The sequence below is a fragment of the Ornithodoros turicata genome, chromosome 5 (genome assembly GCF_037126465.1).
Source record: "Ornithodoros turicata isolate Travis chromosome 5, ASM3712646v1, whole genome shotgun sequence".
In the NCBI taxonomy this organism is placed as follows: Eukaryota; Metazoa; Arthropoda; class Arachnida; order Ixodida; family Argasidae; genus Ornithodoros; species Ornithodoros turicata.
This window is the reverse complement of record NC_088205.1, coordinates 34,366,792-34,376,809: the sequence shown is the minus strand read 5'-3', so window position 1 is coordinate 34,376,809 and position 10,018 is coordinate 34,366,792. Positions and strand designations below refer to the sequence as shown.

Genomic DNA, 10,018 nt, shown 5'->3' with positions numbered 1-10,018 from the left:
GGTTGGTACGACCGTAATTGCAAGAAGTTGCCATGATCGCTGCGGCGACTGTTGTGGGTATAGTAAGATGGCGGCCGGTTTCTTCACGCTCGCGCTCCCAATCCGCGAGTGGGCTCGTCACACCGTCGTTGTCGTCGTTTACGCAGTCATCCACGGCATCTCTTGCGAAGATTTCTGTTCGATGTGCACCTGCGAGCGTACTTCGTCAAGTAAAAAGAATGGTGAATTCACGACTTTAATGTTAAAATCCTTAACGGAATTTTCTATTTTGACTTCCACGATTTATTGATTGTAAATGCGTAACTAACGCTGTTGATGTTGTGACTGTATTGTTGAAATACCAGCGGGCTCCAGTGGCGTGCTCGTAGGCTCGTCACACCGTCGTTGTCGTCGTTTACGCAGTCATCCACGGCATCTCTTGCGAAGATTTCTGTTCGATGTGCACCTGCGAGCGTACTTCGTCAAGTAAAAAGAATTGTGAATTCACGACTTTAATGCTAAAATCTTTAACGGAATTTTCTATTTTGACTTCCACGATTTATTGATTGTAAATGCGTAACTAACGCTGTTGATGTTGTGACTGTATTGTTGAAATACCAGCGGGCTCCAGTGGCGTGCTCGTAGGCTCGTCACACCGTCGTTGTCGTCGTTTACGCAGTCATCCACGGCATCTCTTGCGAAGATTTCTGTTCGATGTGCACCTGCGAGCGTACTTCGTCAAGTAAAAAGAATTGTGAATTCACGACTTTAATGCTAAAATCTTTAACGGAATTTTCTATTTTGACGTCCACGATTTATTGAATGTAAATGCGTAACTAACGATGTTCATGTTGTGACTGTATTGTTGAAATGCAAGCGGGCTCCAGTGGCGGGCTCGTAGGCTCGTCACACCACTGTCGTTGTCGTCGTTTATGCAGTCGTCCACGGCATCTCTTGCGAAGATTTCTGTTCGATGTGCACCTGCCAGCGTACTTCGTCAAGTAAAAAGAATTGTGAATTCACGACTTTAATGCTAAAATCTTTAACGGAATTTTCTATTTTGACGTCCACGATTTATTGAATGTAAATGCGTAACTAACGCTGTTCATGTTGTGACTGTATTGTTGAAATGCGAGCGGGCTCCAGTGGCGGGCTCGTAGGCTCGTCACACCACTGTCGTTGTCGTCGTTTATGCAGTCGTCCACGGCATCTCTTGCGAAGATTTCTGTTCGATGTGCACCTGCGAGCGTACTTCGTCAAGTAAAAGGAATAGTGAATTCACGACTTTAATGTTAAAATCTTTAACGGAATTTTCTATTTTGACGTCCACGATTTATTGAATGTATATGCGTAACTAACGCTGCTCATGTTGTGACTGTATTGTTGAAATGCGAGCGGGCTCCAGTGGCGGGCTCGTAGGCTCGTCACACCACTGTCGTTGTCGTCGTTTATGCAGTCGTCCACGGCATCTCTTGCGAAGATTTCTGTTCGATGTGCACCTGCGAGCGTACTTCGTCAAGTAAAAAGAATAGTGAATTCACGACTTTAATGTTAAAATCTTTAACGGAATTTTCTATTTTGACGTCCACGATTTATTGAATGTAAATGCGTAACTAACGCTGTTGATGTTGTGACTGTATTGTTGAAATACCAGCGGGCTCCAGTGGCGGGCTCGTAGGCTCGTCACACTGTCGTTGTCGTCGTTTATGCAGTCATCCACGGCATCTCTTGCGAAGATTTCTGTTCGATGTGCACCTGCGAGCGTACTTCGTCAAGTAAAAAGAATAGTGAATTCACGACTTTAATGTTAAAATCTTTAACGGAATTTTCTATTTTGACGTCCACGATTTATTGATTGTAAATGCGTAACTAACGCTGTTGATGTTGTGACTGTATTGTTGAAATGCCAGCGGGCTCCACTGATCTCTATGTATAAAGGCTGGATCGCGCATGAAAGAGGGGCTCGTGGGGGAGAGGCGTGCCTTCGGGCCGCCATGTTGGTGGGCCCTAAAGTGCTGTGTGTGCCCATAGAAAACAATGGGAGGCAACAGAGATTGTGAGTATTTATTGCGCTGCTAGCATTGATCGTTGTTTGTCATCACACAATTTTGTAAGGTGCCAGTATACTGATGTATCCTAACAGTGTTTCACAGGTGTCCTGCCGTTCGATTCTTAATTACGTTATGTTTTGCATTCCGAAACTAGACCGTCACTGCAGTGCAGCGCTGGGGATTGTACTACAGCACGTTTCCCAGCCAGTATTTCAATAAGAAACGACTTGAGGTTAACAACAACCATGTATATAATATCCCGTACTGCGTTCTGAACAAAAATTGTTCCATAAAGAACGGTCCGGGAAAAGATGTACTCGCATGGCAGAAAGAGATCATTCTGTAGAATCACAGCCGTTGTTTTAGCCGTGCATGCGTTTAGTATGATTTATATCAAGCATCGCCTTAGAAAGAGTCTTTTAGTAAACGACAGCGGTGCTTTGCCTCGCAAATATGGACACACCGAAGCAGCGCAAATAATTACTTCAAGCAATTAGATCACACTCGTTAGGACAGTTAATCAGGTAGGTTAATCAATTAAGTTACTTAAGTGGTAACGCCTCCTTGAGACACAGGACTTATCTCTTTTTGAAGTACAGCCCTTCTATGTTTGTTTGCTTCTTCCTTTATTTGTTCTGATTATTTGCAGGCGCGGTTGTGCCAAACTGAATGTCCTTCTCCAGCACTCACATGCTTTTGTTGAATACAACTGCAGCGTGAGAAAAGCTTCTTGGGGATTGGGGTCCTGCTATCCAGTGCTGGCTTTGTCATGCTTGTTATGTGGAGCATGTTCCAAAAAATGCAGCTCCACGTATGGCCTTCAAATTGCAACAGGACTATTTGGAGCTTGAAACAGTTGTGATTTTGTCATTTTGGCCCTCGTGTACCCAGTCTGTGAAACGCAAACAAAAAAGTCTAGCACGATATGCTTTTGTAATCAAGGTCACTGATGATGAGTAAAGAGAATATACGAGTTCAAGTTTATTCAATATTTCATATCATTCATCATATTATTCAACATTTTATGTCAAGTTTATGCAACATCAAGTTTATTCAAGTTCAAGATTTATTTCTTGCACTTATGCGTTTCAGAAAAAAAAATGAACGTGCAGGGAGGTCGCAAAAGACTACATTTATTGTTTTGTGACCTTGCTACAATGGCAATATATTTTTTAGGAATGATAATGGTCAGGTACGCTCTCGAAATTTGTAGCACTCAATTTTAGGTTGGAATGAGCAATGAATAGCAACTTCCCTCCTGATATTTTCTCATATATGCTAAATTTTAAACTTAATGTGATCGAATGTGATAATAAAATAATAATATATAAGAATATAATATGTGATAAATGAATGTGATCAACAGTAGATGTAAACAACATGAGTAGCCAGAGAAGTGCATTCTCAATAAATAATTTTCTTCTTATAGCGTATATGTGCATGCCTATTAACTGAAACAATTATCACAGTTCCCTGAGAAGTTTTAATTTCTGAGAGTGTACTGTAGAGGCTGCTTAGATCTACAACAGTTCATACAAGGTATTATATACAGGGTGTATGCTATAAAAGGTCAGTGACATTTTCGCGCGTGACACTATATCTATTTGAGAGACGGACTTGTGCTGCCATACAGTGAATCACTTATGCCAGAGAAACCTACGAAAAAATTGTGGTTACCATTCACTGCGTAATAAAATAAATACTGCCACGGAAACTTTCGTCTTCATGTGTTTCCTATGCGCAATACAGATGGATGGAGGTGAAAGTTTGCATGGTCATATTTATTTTGTTAGACAGTGCTAGGTAACCACAATCGTTTCGTAGGTTCCTCTAGCATAAATTATTCACTTTGAGGCAGAGGAAGTCTTTTCGTGATAGAGGTATAGCATGAAGGAGGTATCACTTCTTGCACGAAAATGTGACTGACCTTTTATAGCATACACCCTGTACTGTGAATGCCTTTAAAAATTCCATGTGACACATATGCCTTTACTTTCTGGAGGTGCTGTGGTAGTCAAAGTTTGTGGGCATTACGCAGGTTCTGCACCCATTTCTTGTGTATGTCGAGGCAGCCGTGAAGTAACCTGCATTGATGACGATTATTCCGATCTTTATGGTGCATCAACAACAAAGGAAATAATACATCAGAACATTGGTCTGGGTGCAACCAGTTAAAAATGAATATGTTGTTTAATAAATGCATTGGACAAATGTTAAAACATCAGTTTAAAACATGGTTTACAATCCCTGTATCTTCTAAAAATTAAAAAGATTAAAAACTATTCTAAAAAGAATATGGGGAACTCTTCTAAAAAGAATTATAATCTCTAATTATTATATTGCTGGGTGAAGGAGCCTAAAGTGTAAGGTGTGTTTCTGATGTGAACATGTCAGAAAATATGCAAAACTGAGAGAGGCTAACCACAGTGCGTGCACTGAGGTTGTTCCTTCCTGTAAAGTAGAAACCAGTGGATGAGGAACGTGATACTTACCTGTACACCCAGCCGTATCACACTGCACAGATTATTCACTGGGTAGCCCTCATGACGAAACCTGTATTGAGAGACCACTTTTGCCTTAAAAACTGCTACAAATAGCGCGACACGCTACAAATTATTACTATCGTAACAAGCTGACGATACAGCTCAGACACAAAGACGTTATTCAAGTCGCGCCACACTACCGTTACGTAGGATTCTTTGTCACAAATCAAACCAAGGCACAAAATAATACCAATACATGAAAAAAGGTGACAATCGTGGTCTCATTATGACGTAATACTGAACTTGTGCAAGAAGGTAATTCAAAGAAAAGAATGGGGCACTTGCTTTCGCGGAGAACACCGTGTACCATGCTAGCAGTGCATGCAAAAAAGCGCTCGAGTGCCCGCACATATATTGATGACAACACTACCTGTGTAGTGTAACGTGTTCTTTCAAGCATATTATGCACTCAAACTGTATTTGCTGCCGGGTAAAATGCAAGTGTGCTCGATTGAACGTCGGAAGAGCGATCAAGCAGCCTGCATCCAGTGCTCGTTTTGGGCAAAAAAACACTTCATAATGGTCAACTAAATATACAGAATGGACGCGTATTTATTCGTCGATAAAGAGTGACTCACCTGTATAAATTTAGGACCTGTAACCTCGCCAGTACGGTTGGTACGACCGTAATTGCAAGAAGTTGACATGATCGCTGCTGCGACTGTTGTGGGTACAGTAAGATGTAAGATGGCGGCCGGTTTCTTCACGCTCGCGCTCCCTATCCGCGATCCAGCCTTTTACAATCGAGATCAGTGGCGGGCTCGTAGGCTCGTCCACTGATCTCTATGTATAAAGTATAAAGGCTGGATCGCGCATGGGAGAGGGGCTCGTGTGGGAGAGGCGTGCTTGCGGGCCGCCATGTTGGGAGGCCATAAAGCGCAGTGTGTGCCCATAGAAAACAATGGGAGGCAACGGAGATTGTGAGTATTTATTGCGCTGCAGGCGTTGATCGTTGTTTGTCATCACACAATTTTGTAAGGTGCCCGTATACTGATGTATCCTAACAGTGTTTCACAGGTGTCCTGCCGTTCGATTCTTAATTACGTTATGTTTTGCATTCCGAAACTAGACAGTCACTGCAGTGCAGCGCTGGGGATTGTATTACAGCACGTTTCCCAGCCAATACTTCAATAAGAAACTATGTGAGGTTAACAACAACCATGTATGTAATATCCCGTGCTGCGTTCTGGATAAACATTGTTCCATGAAGAACGGTCCGAGAAAAGATATATACTCGCATGGCAGAAAGAGATCGTTCTGTAGAATCACAGCCGTTGTTTTAGCCGTGTATGGGTTTGGTATGATTTATATCAAGCATCGCCGCAGAAAGAGTCTTTTAGTGAACGACAGCGGTGCTTTGCCTCGCAAATATGGACATACTGAAGCAGCCGAAATAATTACTTCACGCAATTAGATCACGCTCGTTAGGACAGTTAATCAGGTAGTGATGTAAGCTTATTCAATTAAGTTACTTAGAAAGTGGTAACACTTCCTTGAGACACAGGACTTATCTCTTTTCAAGTACAGCCCTTCTATGTTTGTTTGTTTCTTCCTTCATTTGTTCTGATTATTTGCAGGCGCGGTTGTGCCAAACTGAATGTCCTTCTCGAGTACTCACATGCTTTTGCTGAATACAACTGCAGCGTGAGCAAAGCTGCTTAGGGACGGGGGCCTGCTATCCAGTGCTGACTTTGTCATGCTTCTTATGTGGAGCAGGTTCCAAAAAAATGCAGCTGCACATCTGAAACTCCAATCATCCATCGTCATCTAAAAGGGAGTGTCGTAGCACCGTTGTGAGACCAGACACACTTTCTGAAGATCTTCTATGGCACCTTCCGCAGTTTGCACAATTTTGTCAAGCATCGAAGTCTCTCATAGGAACCACTTTGCATCAACTGTCACTCCCATCTTAGATTTTGATGTGCAAGGGCCCTCTTGCAGTGGTCTGCAAATTGCAACAGGACGATTTGGAGCTTGAAACAGTTGTGATTTTGTCATTTCGGCCCTCGTGTACCCAGTCTGTGAAACGTAAACAAAAAAAGTCTAACACGATATGCTTTTGTAAAGAAGATCACTGATGATGAGTAAAGAGAACATAAAAGTTCAAGTTTATTCAACATTTTATATCATTCATTATATTATTCAACATTATCAAGTTTATTCAAGTTCAACATTTATTTCTTGCACTTATGCGTTTCAGGATACAATGAACGTGCAGGGAGGTCGCAAAAGACTACATTTATTGTTTTGTGACCTTGCTACAATGACAATATATATTTTAGGAATGACAATGGACAGGTACACTCTCTAAATTTGTAGCACTCAATTTTAGGTTGGAATGAGCAATGAATAGCAACTTCCCTTCTGATATTTTGTCATATATGCTGAATTTTAAATTTAATGTGATCAAATATGTGATAATATAATAATATATATAGGAATAATAATATATAAGAATATAATATGTGATAAATGAATGTGATCAACAGTAGATGTAAACAACACCAGTAGCCAGAGAAGTGCATTCTCAAGAAATAATTTTCTTCTTATAGCATATATGTGCATGCCTATTAACTGAAACAATTATCACAGTTCCCTGACAAGTTTTAATTTCTCAGAGTGTACTGTAGAGGCGGCTTAGATCTACAACAGTTAATACAAGGTATTATATACCGTGAATACATTTGAAAATCCCATGTGACACATATGCTTTTACTTTCTGCAGGTGCTGTGGTAATCAAAGTTTGTGGGCACTATGCAGGTTCTGCACCCATTTCTTGAGTATGTCGAGGCAGCTGTGAAGTAACCTGTATTGATTATGATTATTCCAATTTTTTATGGTGCATCGACAACAAAGGTCATAATACATCAGAACATTGGTTTGGATGCAGCTTGTTAAAATGTGTTGGTTTATGTTGTTTAACAATATGTTGTTTAACAAATGCATTGGACAAATGTTAAAGCATCAGTTTAAAACAGGGTTTACAACCCCTGTATCTTCTAAAAATTGAAAAGGTTAAAAACTATTCTAAAAAGAATATGGGTAACTCTTCTAAACAGGAATATAATTATTATATTGCTGGGTGAAGGAGCCTAAGGTGTATAAGGTGTGTTTCTGACATGAACATGTAAGAAAATGTGCAAAATTGAGAGAGACTAACCACAGTGCGTACACTGAAGTGATTCCTTCCTGTAAAGTAGAAACCCGTGGATAGAAACATAATACTTACCTGTGCACTCAGTCGCATCACACTTCATAAACGATCCTCTGGGTAGCCCTATGAGGAAATCTGTTTTGAGAGACCACTTTTGCCTTAAAAACTGCTACAAATAGCACGACACGCTACAAATTATTATTATCGCAACAAGCTGACGACATAGCTCAAACACAAAGGCGGTATTCAAGTCGCGCCACACCACCGTTACGTAGGATTCTTTGTCACAAATCAAACCAAGGCACAAAACAATACCAATACATGAAAAAGGGTGACAATCTTGGTCTCATTACGACGCAATACCGAACGTGTGCGCGAAGGTAATTCAAAGAAATGAATGTGCACTTGCTTCCGTAGAGAGCACCGTGTGCCATGCTAGCAATGCATGCAGAAAAGCGCTCCAGTGTTCGCACATATGTTGATGACAACACTACCAGTGTAGTGTAACACGTTCTCTCAAGCATATTATGCACTCAACATGTATTTGCCGCCGAATAAAATGCAAGTGTGTTCGATTGAACCTCGGAAGAGCGATCAAACAACCTGCATCCAGTGCTCGTTTTGGGCAAAAAAACACTTCATAATTGTCAACTAAATATACAGAATGGACGCCTGTTTATTCCTTGATAAAGAATGACTCACCTGTATAAATTTAGGCCCTGTATCCTTGCCAGTACGGTTGGTACGACCGTAATTACAAGAAGTTGCCATGATCGCTGCGGCGACTGTTGTGGGTACAGTAAGATGGCGGCCGGTTTCTTCACGCTCGCGCTCCCCATCCGCGATCCAGCCTTTTACAATCGAGATCAGTGTTCAATTACCATGGATACCATGGATACAGTGCTAGACTTTTTTAACGTTTTGTGTAGGTCTCTGGGGAGGGCGGTGAAAAGCCTAACGCACAAGCAGGAAAACAGTCAGGAAAACGGTCCTCAAAATAGCACCGATATCAACCGCCATTACTGGGCTACTGTTCCATGTAATCCCAATTAAACATTCCGCACAGAGTATAGAAACGACCCCGCCAGATTGATAACGAAGACGCCTTTTATATATTTACCCAGACGAGTGCAAGAAGCCGAGTCGAGTCGAGCGGTCGAGTCGAGTCGAGTCGGAAATGACTCGAGCCGAGTGCATGTGGCGTCAGATGGGCTGAGGTACGTGTAGGAAGGAAAAGATGTAATGTGTAGGAGTGTGTAGGATGAGCTGACAGGTGTGGACAGTAACACTATTTTTTGTTTTGGAATAATAATACATAATACTTTTGAAACCGCGTATACACAATATAATACTGTATATTTACTACTTTGGTAGTACGGGAAATACATATTCCTTTTGAACTTGTACATGCAACATTTATTTCAGTATGTAAATTTCCTGGTCTATTACACAACGGTCGTTTACACGCAATTTGACTTTATCCCCCATTTTCTCCAAAAACGAATCTTCAAGTGCTCGTCTGTTCGGTCTGAGCATCAGGTTTGCAAAGAAAGGTCGTTCCACCAGAGCAGGTGAACACAAGTAGCTGTTTTAAAAACAGATTTCACTGCGAGCAATCGCAAAGAATTTGCCGCATTGGATAGCGCGTCGTTCTATAGTGGGAAGGACTTCCGCCGCCTTTTTAAGCAGCTCGACCTACAGTTTTGATATGTTAACAAAGACTTCTTGGTCCTAAAAATGGTCCCACTCTCAAAAATATGCTTTGTGTCACCGGGTATAATAGTGACAAAGAAAGTGGGAAAATGAACAGTACAAATGGGTGTAATGTTATGGATCTGGTTTGAAGGCCCAGGTTGCCTTTCATTTCAATGCATACCAGAGCTGAGTTCCATGGTCAGTGTAATGGCCAAGAAGTATTACTGTCTTATGAATTAATACACAAATACCTGTAATACAAGTTTTTGAGCATTATAATACTAATATAAATACTACTTTTTTCGAGCTCGTATTATAATACGTTATAAACTTATAATACTAATACAAAAAGTATTACAACTGCAACCGAGGAGCTGACGACTCGAAATCTCTTGTGAATGAAAGTAAATAAGTTTCTGTACGTGCGTGGAAAGAAAGAAGGGGAAGATGACTATTAATACGAGGGCGATTCGTGAAAGAGGAAATGTGTGAATAAACATCGAAGGCTTAGAAAGCCCTGCCCTAAAGCAGCGTGACGCAGCTATTAGACACAGTTGCTCGTCTGGAAGTGTGTACGAAAGAAGAACACATCGGA

General features: G+C 41.2%; 1 long non-coding RNA gene across 1 annotated transcript; it reads right to left on the bottom strand.

The window, feature by feature from the left end:
* Positions 1-313: 313 nt before the first annotated feature.
* On the bottom strand, positions 314-1,125 carry LOC135395498 (uncharacterized). The gene is made up of 3 exons (XR_010423124.1): positions 1,080-1,125; positions 598-701; positions 314-445 (listed from the first exon to the last, which is right to left on the bottom strand). It is a non-coding gene; the product is annotated as an uncharacterized LOC135395498 (long non-coding RNA).
* Between the last annotated feature and the right edge of the window lie 8,893 nt (positions 1,126-10,018).